The 19,982-nt window shown below is 44.7% G+C and overlaps 1 protein-coding gene across 2 annotated transcripts in view; it reads left to right on the top strand.

The window, feature by feature from the left end:
• WNT5B (Wnt family member 5B) overlaps positions 1 to 19,982 on the top strand; it is a 98,416-nt gene that overhangs the window by 30,879 nt on the left and 47,555 nt on the right. The window lies entirely within an intron of this gene.

Genomic DNA, 19,982 nt, shown 5'->3' on the forward strand with positions numbered 1-19,982 from the left:
TGGAAGAATTATTGTGTGTGTCTTGCTTACAACACTCCTGGTGATATATCCCAGAATGATGTTAGCTTTACACTGTTGACTCGTATTTAGCTTGTAGTCCACTGTAACATCCAGATCCGTTTCTGCAGTACTCCTTCATGGGCAGTCATTTCCCATTTTGTATATGTGAATGTTCCTTCCTACGTGGAGTACTTGGCATTTGTCCTTATTGAATTTCATTCTGTTTACTTCAGATCATTTCTCCAGTTTTTCTAGATCATTTTGAATTCTGATTCTATACTTCAAAAGCACTTGCAACAGGTCCCACCTTGGTATCATTCACAAACTGTGTAAGTGTACTCTCTATGCCATTATCCAAACCATTTATGAAGATATTGAATAAAACCGGACCCAGGACAGATCTCTGGGGATGCTACTTGATATACCCTTCCAGCTTGATTGTAATCCATTGATAAACTCATAGACAATAAGGCCAGAAGGGAGCATCGTGATCATCTAGTTTGACCTCCTGCACATTGCAGGCCACAGAACCTTGCCCAACCACTCCTGTAATAAACCCATAACCTCTGATTGATTTACTGAAGTCCTCAAATCATGATTTAAAGTCTTCAAGTTACAGAGAATCCACCACTTACTCTAATTTAAACCTGCAAGTGATCTGGGCCCCATGCTGCACAGAAAGTGAAAAACTTCCAGGGTCTCTGCCAATCTGACCCAGGGGAAAATTCCTTCCCAACCCCAAATATGGCGATCAGGTAGGCCCTGAGCATGTGGGCAAGACCCATCAACCAGACACCTGGGAAAGAATTCTCTGTAGCAACTCAAAGCCTTCCCCATATAGTGTCCCATTACCAGCCATTGGAGATATTTGCTATTAGCAGATGCAGATCTGCTACATGCCATTGTAGGCAGTCTCATCATACCATACCATCCATAAATGTATCAAGCTCAGTCATAAAGCCAGTTAGGTTTTTTGCCCCCACCACTCTCCTTGGAAGGCTGTTCCAGAACTTCACTCCTCTGATGGTTAGAAACCTCCATCTAATTTCAAGCCTAAATTTGTTGATGGCCAGTTTATAGCCATTTGTTCTTGTGTCCACACTGGCGCATAACTTAAATAACTCCTCTCCCTCCCTGGTATTTATCCCTCTGATGTATTTATAGACAGCAATCATATCTCTCTTCAGCCTTCTTTTGGTTAGGCTAAACAAGTCAAGTTCTTTATGTCTCCTCTCATAAGGTAGGTTCTCTATTCCTCTGATCATACTAATAACCCTTCCCTGCTCCAGATTCAGTTTGAGTTCTTTTTTCTTAAACATGGGAGACCAGAACTGCACACAGTATTCCAGATGAGGTCTCACTAGTGCCTTGTATAATGGTACTAACATTTCCCTACTCTCTGAGTATGCTTTCCCAACCTTGTATACCCACCTTATAATCGGTTTGTCTAGGTTATATTTTTCTAGGCACGTGAGACAGTACTGAAAGTCTCACTAAAGTTGAGATAAATCACTTCTACTGCTTTCCCCTTCCTGTATCCACAAGACTTGTTGCCCAGTCAAAGAAGGCTATAGGTTGGTTTGGCATGATTTGTTTTTGACAAATCCATGTTGACTGTTTCTCATCACCTTATGTTTGGAAGGCTCATAATAATATTTAGGGCACATTTATCTATATCACATAAAAAACCCCTACTTTTACAATACAGAGAATAGTCTCTTCCCACGAGAGGTCCAGGACTGGAGTAGCCAGGGATGCTCCATATCAGGCCTGAGATGCTTTGGTTGAGATTTGGAGTTCTGTTTGCTGATATAGGGAAGAGAGTCTCTGGCTATGTAGATGGAGAGCAGCCTTTACTTCTTAATGGAGACTGGAAGGTATCCAGCACTATCTGTGGAGAGCAGACTCTGTGTGGATGCAGAGAGAAGGATCTTGAAGAGTGAAGCAGTCATATAAGGCTTTGGGATGGTAGGCCATGCAAAAGATTCACAGCTTAGAGACTAGAAAATAATGGTTTCCCCCTTGTTGTTGTACCTGATGTCACTTTTTATTAAGGGGAGCAGGTGGAACGAGAACTAACTCTTTATCTAACTCCATGTTTCCAATAATAATGAATAAATCAACTAGGCCAAAATTTTCAATATGACTGCTGATTCTGAGCACCTCAATTTTTGGATGCCCAATTTGAGACACGTTAAAAGGGCTTGATTTTCAGAGGAGCTGAGTCACCCACTCTCTGAAATTCAGTCCCCTTTAAGGTAATTCAGGTAGGTCAGCCAAAACCTCTAGTTGCTTTTGATAATCTTGGCCATTAGCCCTTTTCATCTATAGATCTCATAACTCTTTAAAAAACAAGCAAGTGTTGTTATCCCCATTTTACAGATGGTGAAACTGGGACACAGAGAAATTAAATGATTTGTCCAAGGTATCACAGATGTTATGTTTGCAGAGTCAGGAATAGAAAGAATCACCTCTCCTGAGTTCCAGTCCCATGTCCTATCCACTGGACCATACTGCCTCCCAGTCCCTTTCTTTTAGTTTAGCAAGGCACACAGGGCTGGAATTGGTTCAGTTTCTGAAGCGCTTTGACCAACAGGTATTCAGAACACTGCATTTCTTCACTGGTGAGGACTTCCCGGGGAAATGACACAGTGGAGGAGTGGTGATTCTTTAGAACTGGAGTTTGGGATCTGGTCCTGTGGGTACACAGAGATGAAACTGTGATTGAGATGGTTAGTGGTTTCTGCAGCTGCAGTGGTCAAGGCTTTTGGCTGGGTCTGTCTGAAAGCGGCACAGAGCAAAAAACAAAGAGAGGAAGGAAGGGTCATAAACACCCCCATTCTCTCCTGGTAATCCCTTAAAAATAATTGCAGACCCAAACCTCTGGCCTCCAGCAAATTTTCCACTCGATTAGAGGCTTTTGTGAGGCTAGGGAAAGGGACCCGCAGACTTGCACATTGTGCTGGTGCCCGAAACTTCCAGCTGGGATTTTTTCCATCAAAAGGGGATTTTAGTAAAATCATTATAAAGGGCTTAGTCACAGAAAAGCAGTTGAGCTGTGAGACAGGGGTAGATTAGCATTAACGTGCTTGTTTTTGGCACTAAGGACAGGGATGCAAGTTACACCCAGCCACTCACATACAGCCTCCCTCTGTTTGAGTTCCTGGCAGGTGTGTGACCGAGATGTCATCCTAGTATATTGGGCATAGAAATATACTGAGATGGGGGTGGGGACTGGAAAGCTCAGACACACATTCTAATACAGTGCTGTCCAGGTGACTAGAATGAAAGTTACTGGGATCTGATTGCTGTTTGGTGAAATGAAATGAAGGGGGTTTCAGGACATTTGCTTCTTAAAAAGCACCACCATAACTGGCACTAATGAGACACATTGTTAGCAATCTCAGAGGCCAAACTGTGTCTAGGCCTCTCACCTCTAGATGTGGTCCCTCCAAGTTCAGGCTAAGGGCTTGTCTTCACTACGGGGCTAAATCAGCATTGCTGCAATCGATGCAGCATCAATTTAATGGTCCTGGTGAAGCTGCTCTCCCAACGACTTCAGTACTCCTCCTCAAAGAGAGTCGGAAGCTACGTCAATGGGAGAGCATCTCCCGCCAATATAGTGTGGTGTAGACACCACGGTAAGTGGATGTAAACTACATCAACTTAAGTTACATAAGTTGTGTAACTTATATCAACTTACCATGTAGTGTAGACAAGGCCTAAGATACATTGGTGAGGACAGTTAGCCAGAGCAGCTGACACTACTGCTTCCTATGCTACACCAGACCTGTTCTGTAACTAGAAAATGTCCGTTTCCAGGCCTGTCTGGTCAGCACCTTTCACCAGCGCTAAGTTCACTTTATGAGGGAAATTTATCAATCCACAATGACTGAAAAACTCCAAAAATTGAATTTATGCTACAGCAAATCCTGCTACTGCGAGTATAATAGCTAGGAGCAACTCTACAACTAGCATTCACATATTAGTCCATACAGTGACTTTTGCTGGAAGGGGTTGGTATGGCGGTAGTTGGAAGTTTTCCTGCATGTCAGTGCTTCTCTGTCCTGTCCATCTCTTCCAAGTGCTATTTTACAGAGTCTGAAAAGGCAGTGCAGCCTTTGCTACCTATGAGGTAGTAGTCAGTGCACTGGGCTGGGAGTCTGGAGAGGTGGGTTCTTTCCTGGTTCTGCTGCTAATCTCCTGTATGACCTTGGACAAGCCACTTCACCTCCATGTACCACTATTTGCATCAGTAAAACTGGAATAATGACACGTCCCTTCCTTTGTAAAGTACTTTGATATCTGTGAATGAAATGAGCTATAAAGAGCTAATTAAATCCTGTAGTTCTCTCTCCCCTCCTCCTGACTGAAAAGGACAGTGTCAGCATAACTATTGCATAAAAGTTAAAAGATGGGAATGACCTTTTATTATTTCTTTCAATTCAAATGCAAAAGAGGACTTCCCTCCACATCTGTAGGCACCTTAATATTTACAGAACAGCCACCCAGCAACATAGCAAAACACACACACAACAAAATTAAAAGAACATAAACAAGCATTGAATATATGGAATATAGCCTATTCCATTATAATTTCTATACCTTCAGACCTCTCCAAAAGCCATTGCAAATAAATGGTCTTTGCAGCATATTCTTAATGGCAAAAGATTTGGCCTATATGGGAGTGGCGTTGGTGTAAGGATGTAGGATCCAGAATCCGGGCATGCGCACAGAGAACACCACATCAGTAGCTCCCTCTTTTGTATACCAAAGGGGGTCCATCTCGGGCTCTCACATCTGTGGTGGTGTGGCATGGGAAAAAAGGCAGTCTCAATCAGGCAGGTCCCAAACCGTTTCAGGCTTTTTAGTGAAAATCAATGTCACCTGAAACTCCACAGACAACTAAAGTAGGTCATGGAACATAGGAATCATATGTGCTCAAGACAAGATACACAGCTTAATAAGCAGGCCGCTTCCTTCTGTACCCAGCTGCATTCAAGGTGTTTCCCCCTATATGGGCCTTGTATTCACCAGGAAACAAAGGTGCATTCTCATCTCAAGTTAGCTAACATGATTTAAAAACCTAGTGAAGACAAGGCAATAAGTAGTTTTCACGAGTGATCAGGTTGAGTTAACACACCTCTTTTTTCCTAGCGAAGACTCAGCAACGGAGGGTATTGTAGTAATCCAGAAGTGACGAAGGTGTGGATAGCAGTAACCACATCCACATCTGAAAGAAAAGGTAGCAACCTCCAGGTCAGGCACAGATGAAAAATGCTGTCCTGGTTATTTGCTATAATGGGATCATTCAAAAGCAGTTAGGAAGCTAACACCATCCCTAAATTGTGAACAGGTGTGACCAATGGCAGTTGAACATTCTCAATCAAAGGGACCAGTATGATTTTATTTCATCACCTTTGGCTGCTTCCCCCAACCCACCATCATCACCTCAATCTTGTCTGGATCGAGATTTAGCTAGCCAGCCCTCCTTTATGTTCCAGTCCATTGTCTGGGTCAAATAAGATGGACATAAATCTGGATGATGTTCACATACTGAAAGCACCACAGCCCATGCCTCCTTACTAACCCTCCCAATGGCCCCATATATACACTAAAGAGAAGGGGTAACAGAATGGTCCCCTGTGGCTTCCTGCCTTTGGAAAGTGAAGCAACTGCCCGCAACTAACTGTTGTGATCTCTGAGAGAAAATAACAAGCCACAGAAGGGCAGCTCCATCCACTCCTGACAGCATTCCCAAGCAAGTTGATGGCACCTCCTAACCAACAGTATCAAAGGCAGTTGATGGATCTAACCATATCAGCATGGACACCTGATCTTCATGCAATGCCAGAAGATCATTCACACTAAGGCAATCAGCAGAGACTCTGTGCCAAAATCAGTTCTCTTCTCTGACTGATAAAGGTCAAGGAGATCTGAGATCTCTAAATGCTCTGTGAATTTTCTTGCCACAGTCTTCTCAATAATCTTACTCAAGAATGAAAGCTTGAATGATAATTGGCCCAGCTCATCAACAGCAAGCAATGGTTTCTTGAACAAAGGCTGAACTTTCAAAGCAAAGAAAGGTGGCTACTGGTGGAAATAGTCATGGACATAATATTTTCCCGCTGGCCTTCTCCAGCCAGAAGGGGCTTAGACCCAAATCACAGGTTGTGACACAAAATTCTCTCACCACTTCCAATATCTCAGTGAGCAACACTAGCTGAAATTCAAGCACAGATGATTTTATCATTTATAACCCCAAAAACATTGCTCTGCTCCATGGATGCAGGTTGCTTACTCTGAATCTGATCAGTTTTGTTTTGTCCACAAAATAAAACATTTCCTCACAGCTGGGGGAATTCAGATCAGCCACCAAGCTATTGACAATCCCAAACTAATCTGCAGTCTGAGATTTTTCTGGATGATATGGTGAAGGTAGAGAACCAGTTATTTGTCCACCGCACAGCCGAACTTCAAAATATTCATATTACAGCTGATCAGCTTTGGCATGAAATTTCTGCTATTGATGCCCTAAGCATCTTCCTTCTCACTTCATTTGTTGCAAGTCATTAGTAAGCCTGTGAGGATGAATCTGGAGAAGAAAATGTCTATTTCCTGCTCACTCAGTGGTGAATGAAAGAGTATTTTAAAGTCCTATGAAATTCTTGATGGAGGGATCTGTCAGAGGAACAAAACATTCTTCCCCAGGATATGTCCTGATTCCATTAACCTCCAAGGGTAGAGCATCTAAACATTTCCCTGCCCTAGCAGAAGAGAAAGAATCCCCTACCTCAAATTGTAAAAGCCAATGGTCAGTCCATGATATATATGTGTAACCTTCACTTCATTAACCTCCAATCCAGATACCAGATCAACAGTGTGCCCAGCTGTATGAGTTGAGCTGTCTGTTACCTTGGATAGCCCCCATGGTCACTATGGTAGCATGAAATCCTCTACATGGTTATTGAAATCACTTCAGTGATGCATTCAGTGACCCTAATGCCACAATAGTAAGAACATAAGAATGATCATACTGGGTCCGACCAACAATCCATACAGCCCAGTATCCTGTCTCCCAACAGTAGCCAGTGCCAGATGCTTCAGAGGGAATGAACAGAATGGCACAATTATTGAGTGATCCATCCTCCTGTCATCTAGTCCTAGCTTCTGGCAGTTGGAGGTTTAAGGACACCTGGAGCATGGGTTTGCATCTCTGACCATCTTGGCTAATAGCCATTGACAGACATATCCTCCATGAACTTATCTAATTATTTTTTTAACCCAATTATACTTTTTGGCATTCACAATATCCTCTGGGAACGAGTTCCATGGGTTGACTCTGCATTGTGTGAAGAAGAACTTCCTTGTGTTTCTTTTAAATCTGCAGCCTATTAATGTAATTGGGTGACCCTTGATTCTTCTGTTAGGTGAAGGGGCAACACTTACCTATTCACTTTCTCCACACCATTCATGATTTTATACACCTCTATCATATCCCCCCCCTTAGTTGTCTTTTTTCCAATCTGAACAATACCAGTCTTTTTAATCTCTCCTTCTATGGAAGCTGTACCATGATCCTAATCATTTCTGTTGCCTCTCTCTGTACCTTTTCCAATTCTAATATATCTTTTTTGAGATGGGGCAATCAGAACATCAGGCAGTTTTCTAGGTGTGGGCATACCATGGATTTATATAGTGGCATTATGATATTTTCTGTCTATTTATTCCTTTCCTACTGGTTCCTTACATTCTGTTAGCTATTTTGACTGCTGCTGCAAACTGAGCAGATTTTTCAGAGAACTATCCACAATAACTCCAAGATCTTTCTTGAGTAATAACAGCTAATTTAGACTCCACCATTTTGTATGTATAATTGAGATTATGTTTTCCGAAGTACATTACTTTGCACTTATCAGCATTGAATTTCATCTGCCATTTTGTTACCCAGTCGCCCACTTCATTGAGATCCCTTTGCAGTCAGCTTTGGACTTAACTATCTTGAGTAATTTTATTTTGTCTGCAGACTTTGTCCACATGCTTGTTAACATTTTCAAAGAATTTTAATAGATTGCTGAAGCATGATTTCCCCTTAGTTAACACCATGTTGACTCTTCCCCAATATATTGTGTTCATCTATGTGTCTGAGAATTCTGTTCTTTACTATAGTTTCAACCAATTAGTCTGATAATAAAGTTAGGCTTACCAGTCTGTAATTGCCAGGATCACCTCTGGAGCCTTTTTTAAAAATTGGCTTTACATTAGTTATCATACAGTCATCTGGCACAGAGGCTGATTTAAGCAATAGGTTTCATACCACGGTTAGTAGTTCTGCAATTTCATATCTGAGTTACTTCAGAACTCTTGGTTGAATACCATCTGGTTCTGGTGACTTCTTATTGGTTAATTAATCAATTTGTTCCAAAACCTCCTGTACTGACACCTCAATCTGGGACATTTCCTCAAATGTGTCACCTAAAAAGAATGGCTCAGGTATGGGAATCTCCCTCACATCCTCTGCAGTGAAGACCAACGCAAAGAATTGATTTGGCTTCTCTGCAATAGCCTTGTCTTCCTTGAATGCTTCTTTTGCACCTTGATTGTCCTCTGGCCCCAATGACTGTTAGGCAGGCTTCCTGCTTCTGATGTAGTTGAAAAAAAAATTCTATTAGTTTTTGTGTCTTTTGCTAGTTGATCAAATCCTTTCTTGGTCTTTTACACTTGACTTGCCAGAGTTTATGCTCCTTTCTATTTTTCTCAGTAGGGTTTGACTTCCATTTTTTAAAGAATGACTTTTTGCCTCCAACTGCCTCTTCTACTCCGTTGTTAAGCCATGGTGGCATTTTTTTGTTTGTTTGGAGTATACATTTAGTTTGAGCCTCTGTTACTGTGTTTTTAAATAGTCTCCATGCAGCTTGCAAGTGAGGAACCTAATTGGCTCATGCTGGGATTTTGCAGTACAGCAGGGTGATTAGTACACTAAAACAAGTCCTATCTTAAACCCATGCCAGGACATGCATACAAGGTGCGGAGGCAAGTGATGTTTTAACCTAGACACAAATGGCACAACTACACCACCTCCTTGCTGATCCCCAATTTAGTTCATGATAACCCAAATACCTGACTGAAGACAACTGCACCAAAACCAGTCCAGGAGTCAGAGGGGTAGCCATGTTAGTCTGTATCAGCAAAAACAATGAGGAGTCCTTGTGGCACCTTAGAGATTAACAAATTTATTTGGGCATAAGCTTTTGTGGGCTAAAACCCACTTCATCAGATGCATGGAATGGAAAATACAGAGGCAGGTATAAATACACAGCACATGAAAAGATGGGAGTTGCCTTACCAAGTGGGGGGTAAGTGCCAACGAGCCAATTCAATTAAGGTGGAAGTGGGCTATTCTCAATAGTTGACACGGAGGTGTGAATACCAAGGTAGGAAAAATCACTTGTGTAGTGCTAATGAGGCCAATGAAATCAAGGTGGCCCATTTCAAACAGTTGACATAATTTCAGCACCCCATGTCCTCCCTCCCCAATGCCCATATTCCATAGATTCAAACATTCACTCTCTCCACTCTCCGTTTTAGTGCCAATCCTTTTGTGAAACAATTTCTTCATCAAGTCAAAAAGTATGATCTGTCTCAGGTCCAGCTGGGACTGAGGTCTTACAGTAGTTAGCCTCCTTGATGGAGTCCTGGTTGGTGGAAAGATCAGTCTATAGTCCAGTGGTGGAATGGCTCTGGATACTGGCTACTGGAGAGTGGGAAATTCCTTTGAAAGCGGGCAGCCCCGTTACACGGAGCATCTAGCCCAGCTCAGAGCAGATCGGGATTGTTATATTTAATGGTTCATCTTGCCTCACATGTCAGCACCTTCAGCCCCATGATCATTTTTGTTGCTTTTTGCTGAACTCCCTCCAGTTTATCAATATATTTCTAGTACTTTTGTCAGCAGAACTATATATGCAATATTCTAGATTAAAGCTCTGCCAAACTATGGAGAGGGAGATTGTTGTTTCCTCATCTATGATGTGATGCCTGTACTTATTTCCAAATAGCTCTAGCACTGTTTTGTATTGTGAACCTCGTTTAGATAGGTGGACAGCAGAGGGCTTGGTCCTTCCTGTCTCTCTTTCCTTTCCATTCAAGCCTTTTTGCCAAACTCCAGGTACGGTGCCAGTCCAGCAACTGGGAGCGCCGCATCATGGCGGGCTTGCCTCTGGACAGTACCAGGTCTTGACAGTGCTGGAGGCTTGTCTCTAATGCCCAGGGGTTGAGCTGCAGTCATCTTGATGAGATCTCTTGCAGCCTCAAAAGTGTCTCGGGTGGAGGGCCACCTCCACCTGGCACTGCCCTGCTGGAGAGTCGCTGTGAGCCGGACTCAACGGTGCCTTCTAGCGTGCCGGAGACAACGGCATGGACTCTTGCTGCCTGGGAGCCGGGTCCTTCCTCTGGTGAAGCGAAGCATCCCCTGGCAGTCCCACAGCTCTCTGAGGAGAGTGCCCTCTGTCAGACTCTTTGCGGTTGTGGGGCACTGGAGAAGTAGAGTGGTGCTGGGCCACTGCTCCTTATTGCGGTGCCACTGGGGATTGCCGGGGCTGAGGGTCTCTCACACTAGCATCCTTCCTCGGCACTGATTTGTGGATTGATGCCGGAACGCTCCGCACTGATGCACTCAGGCCCGGGCCTTGGCGGTCAGGAGCCGCTGGACGGAGTGCAGCTTCCATGTGCAGCTGCGTTAAATGGAAATCCCGTTCCTTTTTAGTCCTGGGCTTGAAAGCCCTGCAGATCTTGCATTGGACTGATGCGCCTCCTCCAGACACCTCAGGCAAGAGTCGTGGGGGTCGCTATTTGGCATGGGCTTATGGCATACACTGCATGACTTAAAGCCTTGGGCTTGTGGCATGCCCCAGAGCCCAAGAAGGGGTGAGGGGATAGGGACGATCCCGCTCACTAACCTCTATGCTAACTATACTAAACTACACTAACAACAACTACTATACAAGAAACAAAGAGAGAACTAGATAACTAAGCACTTGCAAGGCAAGCGAGACGGAGTTCCAAGAGCTGCCACGGACGGTAAGAAGGAACTGAAGGGGGGTCGGGTTGGCAGGGTCATATATTGAGCACCATGAAAGCGCCACTCCAGGGAGCTCCCCAGCCAACCTGACGGGAGCTGCTAAGGGAAAAAGTTTCCGATGACTGTGCACGCGGCATGCATGCACTGATTGGAATCAACACGAACAAGCACTTGAAGAACACTTTGTTACTCACTTTCTCTACACCATTCATGATTTCATAGACCTCTATCATATCCCCTTAGTAGTATCTTTTTTTAAACTAAACAATATCAGTCTTTTTAATCTCTTTTCAGAGGGAAGCTGTTCTATATCCCTAATCATTTTTGTTGTTCTTCTCTGCAGCTTTCCCAATTCTAATATACCTTTTTTGAGACAGTGTGACCAGAATTGCACGCAATGTTCAAGGTGATATATTTTTATGTTATTATCTAGTCCTTATTGCTCACGTCCTCGGCCTTCCATTTATTAATCAGCCTGGAAGAGGTTCTGGGTGGGGGGAATCCCTGTGTGATTTCTTTGCAGATGCAGAGCTCCCGAAGCTAGATGGAGATTTTTGTGTGCCTGTGTGTGTGTGTGTGTGTGTGTGTGTGTGTGTGTGTTCCTGTGTAGGAGTCCCCAGCCCTGCAAATGCGGGGAGCTGGACCGATGAGTGTGAGGGCCCAAGGCAGTCCCTGGGTGACTTGGAGCTATGTGGGTCAATTACCGCAAATGCAGCGAGCTGGCCTAGGGAGAGTGTCAGGACAAGGGGCGCTGAGGGCCGCACGTTCTTGGCAGGAGGCGGGGTGGGGATTGGCGGGGATCTGGGGCCGGCGAGCAGTCGGGCCCCAATTGGTGGGCAATGCTGCCGCCTAGTGCCGCTGCGTGGTCCGTGCGGGCTGAGCAAACCGGGACGGAGCTTCAGCGCCCCACAGACGCTTTAGGAACCAGCGCCGACCCCTGCGGCGGTGGTGCTGCTGCGAGCCGGGGCCCTGGGGCGAGGAGGCGCCTGGCTTTGTCCCTGTGGACCCCCAGCTACACCGCCAGCGGGTTTCCCGCCCGCCCGCGCACACACTGGGGGACCAGGCACTTTGCCCCGGGAGCTTCTCGGCACCGCGGGCTGCTCTGGCCCAGGCAGCGCCCCTGCCCGACCCGCCCCCCAGCGGGGTCTTTGCCTCTCCGGTGGGAACCGCAGCGCGCTGGAACCGTTCGCTTGTCAGCTCCGGAGCCCGGCAGCGTGGCGTGTGCTGCCAGCGCCCCCTGCATACATGAGTCGCCACCTCCCCGCTTTGCACCCAGCGGGATGTGCTGCCCTCGGGAGTCGGGGGAGACTCACCAGCCCCTGCGTGAGAGATCTACGTTACGTAGCCCCTGCCAGGCTAATTTTTTCCTGAGGCCACAGTGGAGCCACACTTCAACCAGCACCACTGGCGCCTTTACCTCTCCTGCTATTTGACAGACAGGGAGGTGGGGGGGCTGCAGTGTGGCTATGGGGGAACAGGCTGGTCAGGCATCTCCCTGCTAGAAGGGAGCTGTATACGGTCTTTAATGGAGAGAGAAGTGTGGGCGCTACCAAGTTTCTGTTAGGGGTTGTCAGTATTTCTTAAAGAAGCTGAGCAGTTAATAATGTAACCAGTAAATACATTGGCAATCGATTTTTCAGCTGGGCCAGTTTATAGCTAATTGTAGGGTGGATGGTGGGGAGGGGATATAAGAGAATGGGTTGAGGCTGCTTGCAATATTTTGTTTCCAGGTATAAAAATGTGCCCATTTGGTGCTTAATGCCCTTGTGCAATTACAAAAGCTCAAACAATAATTAAGCTCAATCTTCTGAATAAGGAGATGGGCTGAATTGTGGGTGGAATAAAGCCCCCATTTCTCAGCTGTGCAGGTGCGCTTACTGTCCCCTGCCACTGGCTGGAGCCTGCTCTTTACCCCCCTGCCACCATCCTTGAGGCTGCCTCCTGCTACTAACCCCTTGCCCCCTAATCCTGGCCTTTACCTCCTGTCTTCCTTCCTCACCCAGTTATTTAGTACATTCTTATTGAGTTTTCCCATACTCTTGCTTCTGTTGCCATCTTCCTTGTAACCCCTATCCCTCCCTGTACCATGGCCCATCTTTGCTGTCAGAAGGAACAGGACGGGGTGGTTCTGAGGGAAGGAGGCGGTATTTGGCATTCAATTGTACCATCCTAATAAGAGACTGCCCCTAAACCGAGCACTAGGGCCAGAGTTATGGGGAAGGGCTGTCTTAGAAATAGTTGCAGTCCGAGTATATTCATTTATCTTCCAGCCAAAGAGAGTAGGGACCTAATAAGTATAAGCAGAGAGGGAAGAACCCTCACCTCTTCTGTAGTGGACAACCTACCAAAGAGATTCTGCACCAACAATTTGTGGTCTAGGGCACAAGACTTTTGGTCCATACTTTTATGGGCCCTGTGCCCATTGTAGTCCAAAGAGTGCGAGATTAAAAGGGCACTGCAGTCAAACACAGAAGTTTAACACTATGGAGCAAGGGCTGCTGCAGTCAGCACTTCAAACCTTGGAGGCATATGGGAGTAAAACTGGCCACCTCCTTGGGCTAATTCACTCCTTCCCCACACTAATATCAGCTGTTTCAGTACCTGGCAGGGGGTGCTACTGTGAGGGAGGGGAAAAAATTGGCACGCAGAATTGGCTTAGTTGCTCTCTGGGTGCCAGCCAGGATCTCAGCTGGGAAAGCTGTTAGCTATTCTGTCTCTCTCTCTCCCTGCCCCTCTCCCCCCAAATGAAATATTTCAGCGTAACAGCCTCTGATCCAAGTTGTTCTTGGACTGCATCTTCTTTACTTTGCCCCATTCTGTTTTGCTACAGTATTCAGGATAGTTATTAGAGAAATCAGATGAAGTAATTCTCTCTCCTCACTATTTCACAAGATCCATTCTTTCCCCCACTGTAAAAACAAACACACAGAGGGATTTGTAGCACATTTGTCACTTCAGCCAAATGGCAAAAGGTAACAGAAAGGGCAGCGCTTGTCCAGGTTTTTCTGTTGGGAAGACTATGACGCAATAACTCCTCTCCCAGAATATGCTTTAATTTGGAAGATGTAAAGATGTTTCCCTTGTGATGGGGCAAAAAGTGTCTTAATTGAACAGCTCTTGCACATTTGGCAGGGGAATTTGCAAAAATGCACATGCTTAGTTTGTCTAAACCAGGGGTGTTTAGAGATGAGTGTAACTGTCAAGGAAGGAAAGAGTGGGTGGGCTTTTATTGCTGCTGAATGCAAGTCATTTTAGTTTATCCCTCAAGGCAGCTATAAGTAAATATGGTTTGTTGTATACTTCTGATAAAGCATGTTTCTCTACACTCTTACAAGTTAGGTGGAGACTTTGCAAACTTCTTCAGGTACTCATGGTGTTGTAAATGTTTAGAGACCTTGCACTAAGACAAAGGGAAACAACCTCAGACAGAAGGGACAGGGTTAAAAAAAAAAAAAGGATAGGGAGAAATCATTTAATCTTCAAATCACAGCTGGGGTAGCTCTGTCTAGAGAAATTAGAATCATGAAGAGGGAAGGGAATTGACCTACTATAGATCCTTTAGTAGCCAGAATGTTTGTTTCTATAGCAGAACAGCTCTGTCCCTGGGCCAGTAACTTGTTTTTTCTGCAGGTAGGAGCAACATTTAAAAACAAAAAATCTAATCTTTGGTAAATACTCACAGGAGAAATACAGTAGCCATATACCTCTTGCTACTTCAATTTAAATCCTCATTTAGATGATAGTGAAAGGAATTTGGTTTTAACTTAGGGCTTGTCTACACTGGCAATTTACAGCGCTGCAACTTTCTCACTCTGGGGTGTGCGAGGAAAAAAAAAAAACCCCAGCGCAAGTTTCAGCACTGTAATGTGCCAGTGTAGACAGCGCTCCCAGTGCTGGCAGCTACGCCCCTCGTGGAGGTGGTTTTTTTTAGGAGCACTGCCCCAGCGCTGTGCCACAACCACACAAGCCACGTTAAAGCGCTGCTAGTGTAGACTAGCCCTTAGAAACGTCCCATGTGAAAATCTATGCTCAGAGGCTGGACAACCGTGGATGGAGTGAAAGCTTAGTGTTCGCTCACTAGTATTAGTCTCCTGCTCTCAAACTCACTCCAAATTTCATTTCCCCTTGAAAAGACAAGTCAGCTCTGGATTGGTTTGAAATCATTGCAATGCCACTTAAGGTTGAAGTGACATTTAGTTAATGCGTTTGGTAGATTTAATTAAAGAGGGGAAAAAGCACTAGTGTCACTCCCAAATGTGGAAGGAATCTAAGTTCTGGCAGAGAAACCTGAAAAACACTCTCTCATTCTTTATTTCATGCAGCTTAGGGCTGGGGAATTCAGCAGGAAGGACTCTATGGCTGGACACGACAAGGAGCATTATGCAATCATGCCAGCGGCATTGGCATAGTGCCTAGTAGATGTCCTTAGGGGTCTTCAAATACAGCCTCAGCCATTCATTTCAGTTTATCGATTATCTTTTCTCCACAGATGGCAATATTAAAGAGCTGCTGGCCAAAGAAGTGGGATTTATGGTAGAAGAGAGGGAGAAAACAAAAGAGCCCACTTTGCTTGAACCAGGCTCTGTTTGTAGTGAGACTTGCAGATTTAACAGAACACATACCTTTGAGTTGTTAGTAGAAGCTTGTGTTAACTTCTGTTTTCAATTCCAAAAACTCTTTAGATGACTTGGCCACCCACTTTTCACCTTAACCCTTCTCTTTCCACGCATCACCATGTTCAAGAATAAGTTGTAGTACAAATACAGAATACCTTGCACTTACAGCATTTTCATCTTAAAATCATAGAGCCAATTATATTAAATCTCAACACCTCTGTGAAGCAATTCTCATTTTATAGATGGGGAGACAAGGGGCCTAATCCGGTACAACAAGCACCCAAAATAGGGATTGTTGTATTGAGAGGAGAGCATAAAATGGGACTTTAGTCAAGACGACTCCTCTCAAATACACATTTGCACACTGACTCAAAATTGTGTAGGGGAAACCATCATCACCTACCCTGGGGACACGAAAATGCAGGTAGTGCCCTCCACCCTCCTTGGGGGAAAATTGCAGGGAGGAATCAGCCAGTAGGGGCACCTGCAGAAGCAGCCAAAGCAGGGACCTTCAGACGTTCAGAGAATTTTTCATAGTTTTGACTAGACTTTTTCCGCTCTGTGCTGAGTGGCTGTTCGCTCCACCCTGCCGCTCCCTCCAGGTCTTTCCCTCATCTTCAAGTTGTATCTGCCTAGCTTACCCTTTCTCCATCATCCTTGCACTTAGCTCATCTCCTCTTAACTAAACACACCCAAAGCCCCCTAGACAAACCCTGGAATGAACATGCCTTATGCTGCCATCACATGGTTGACTCTGCTTGTGTTTTCATCCCTTCCCCCCATCCCGTGTCTGTCTTGTCTGTTTAGATTGAAAGCTCTTCAAAGCAGGGACAGTACTGCTGTATGTACAGTGCCTAGCATAATGGTTCCTCATTCTTAGTTGGTCCTTAGGCAGTGACATAGCAAACATGATTAATAATAATGACTGAAGTTAATTGGAATTTTTCTGTTGACTTCAATTGTAAAGATTAGGATGACATGAATTAACTTCATAGAAGATTAGGGTTGGAAGAGACCTCAGGAGGTCATCTAATCCAACCCCCTGCGCAAAGCAGGACCAACACCAACTAAATCATCCCAGCCAGGGCTTTGTCAAGCCGGGCCTTAAAAACCTCTAAGGATGGAGATTCCACCACCTCCGTAGGTAACTCATTCCAGTGCTTCACCACCCTCCTAGTGAAACAGTTTTTCCTACTATCCAACCTAAACCTCTCCCACTGCAGCTTGAGACCATTGCTTCTTGTTCTGTCATCTGCCACCACTGAACAGCTGAGCTTCATCCTTTTTGGAATCCCCCTTCAGGTAGTTGAAGGCTGCTATCAAATCCCCCCTCACTCTTCTCTTCTGCAGACCAAACAAGCCCAGTTCCTTCAGCCCTTCCTCGTAAGTTATGTGCCCCGGCTGTCCTCTGCTGGACTCTCTTCAATGTCCAATTTCTGTAGTGGGGCCCCCCAAACTGGACACAATACTCCAGATGTGGCCTTACCAGTGCCGAATAGAGGGGAATAATCACTTCCCTCAGTCTGCTAGCAATGCTCCTACTAATGTAGCCCAACATGCTGTTAGCCTTCTTGGCAAGAAGGGGACACTGCTGACTCATATCCAGCTTCTCATCCACTGTACGCCCCAGGTCCTTTTCTGCAGAACTGCTGCTTAGCCAGTTGGTCCCCAGCCTGTAGTGGTGCATGGGATTCTTCCGTCCTAAGTGCAGGACACCGCGCTTGTCCTTGTTGAACCTCATCAAATTTCTTTTGGCCCAATCCTCCAATTTGTCTAGGTCACTCTGGACCCTATCCCTACCCTCCAGCGTATCTACCTCTCCCTCCTTAGTGTCATCTGCAAACTTGCTGAGCGTACAATCCATCCCATCATCCAGATCATTAATAAAGATGTTGAACAAAAGCGGCCCCAGGACTGATGCCTGAGGCACTCTGCTTGATACCGGCTGCCAACTAGACATCGAGCCGTTGATCACTACCTGTTGAGCCCGACAATCTAGCCAGCTTTCTATCCACCTTACCCGCCATTCATCCAATCCATACTTTAACTTGCGGGCAAGAATACTGTTGGAGACCGTATCAAAAGCTTTGCTAAAGTCAAGATATATCAGGTCCACTGCTTTCCCCATATCCACAGAGCCAGTAATCTCATCATAGAAGGCAATCAGGTTGGTCAGGCATGACTTGCCCTTGGTGAATCCATGTTGACTGTTCCTGATCACCTTCCTCTCCTCCTTCCAGTTCACTTTCAAATAACATTTTTACTATTCTCTACCTCTGCTTCCAAATGAATCATGTTTGATGGGAACTTTGCACTGACCCAGCTCCGAGTTCAGAAGTGACTGGAGGGCGAAAATATTAGTTCCTCTGTTACACTGGGGAATGCTATATTGAGGAGAGTTATTGGTTAGTTTCCTCTCCCCCTTTACTAGCATCAATCTCTTTTTTAGAAACCATCTCCTTACAAGTAAATAGACGCATTGCTCCAGCTCAGACCACTCCTAATAGTAAGACTTATGTTTAGGACCAAGAGAGCATTGTGATTTCTGAGACAGTAGCCCATTTCAAGAGGGAACAATGTCTGCTGTTTCTAATACTACAGAAATTCAGGGAGGCTCTGGTTTCAGCACAATTTCCTAAAGGTTTTGGGTTCTATTTAAATAGTATGTTGGTCCACCTAGCTTGTTTCTGACATGAAGTTATAAATAACATTTTTGCCTCAGAACCATCCTGTTCCTGACTTTAGAAGGACTTCAGGACCACACAGAAGATGCAATGTTGCATGTGCAATTTTGATGTCTGCCTTCAAATATTATCCATGTTAAAGTTTGATTGAATGGGGAGAACAAATCATCTGTATACTATAGCTTGCGGTCTATGTTTTTGTTGGAATCTGGTAAGCCTGTGGCCTAGCAAGAGAGAGGTACAATTTACTATCCCTTGCAAGGACCATAGCTAGCTATATCAGATATTAAATATCTACTGGTAACTGGAACCTGGTCTGGAATTCCTATTGTTTACTGGGGTTCACATATCCTCTTTGTGGTCAAGAAATTATTGTATTTTTTTTTAAGGGAAGGAAAAAGATCCAGTACCTCTCCAAGTAAAGGAAGATGGATATAGTGTCAGGCTCAATTAGATCCAATTGTGATGGCTTTCCCCCAAGGGAACAATGCAGCTTTTGTGATGAATTCCCAACAGAAAGCTTGGAGTTTTACAAAAATAATCCTGCAGCCGTCAAGGTGCTGGCCCTTCTCCCTGGGGTGCAGAGGAGAACCCAGTGAAACTCTGCCCTCCTAACAGGAAGTGGAATTTTTTTTAAAAGTGTGTGTGGGGGGGTGTCTGCAGCATGAAAGAAGGAATTATGAATGTTCTAGTCTCAGTCAAAAATACATCAAAATATACAAGCCAGAACAGATTACAACTGGCGACAGCCATAACCTCTTTGCTAGGGCTGTATTGTGGAGAGCTCACCTACCTGGATGTAACTTGAGAGAAGCTGGCTAGGATAGAATAGTTTGGATGAAACAAAGTAGCCTGCTACAGCACTAGAAGTACTTAAAATGCAAATGTACAGGAACTCCAGACCATCCCCCACTGCCCCTCCTCTGCATGGAGGAAAGCAGCTTAAATACAGCCAGGCCTGGAGAGGAATGTTAAAAAGAGGGGAAGAATCACCCTCCTCCTTTCCATAGGGACCCTCACATGGCGAGATTCAGTATGCATGACTGAACAAGCAAGCAAGCAAGCAAGGACAGCTCCTCTTTTAACTTTCCTGAACAATGGCTTTGCTCCTTCCATCATTTCACATTCTCTCTAACCCCAACCCTTCTTAAAAAAAAAAAAAAAAAAAAGGAGGTGGGAGGGAAGAGAGAAAGCCCTGCTGCAGTACTTAGAGGGGAGAAAAGCTTTGTTTCATGCACTATAAACAGCTTAAGCCCCTATCTCAAACAACAACACAAACCTCACATCATAGCAGTCTAAAAGGGACCCTGTCAGGTTAGAAGTCATGCGTTAAAAAGAAAGATTTCTATGGTACAAAAGGACATCTTAGATTATTCGAACAATGTTAAAAATCCAATTTTTTCCCATTTCCTCTTTACTGTTATCTCAGTGTGTACAATGAAAAAGTGAAACAGCATAGTCAGTTTTCTAGTTATTCACTTGCAAGTTCTCATGCACTAGCAAAAGACAGCAAGTTTGTGTTATTATTATTGCAGGAAAATGTTTAGGGTCTTTTTGGGTGTGGGGAAAGAGTAGAAAATCAGTTTTCATGGATTTTTAAAT

Source organism: Malaclemys terrapin, chromosome 1 (assembly GCF_027887155.1).
Source record: "Malaclemys terrapin pileata isolate rMalTer1 chromosome 1, rMalTer1.hap1, whole genome shotgun sequence".
NCBI lineage: Eukaryota > Metazoa > Chordata > Testudines > Emydidae > Malaclemys > Malaclemys terrapin.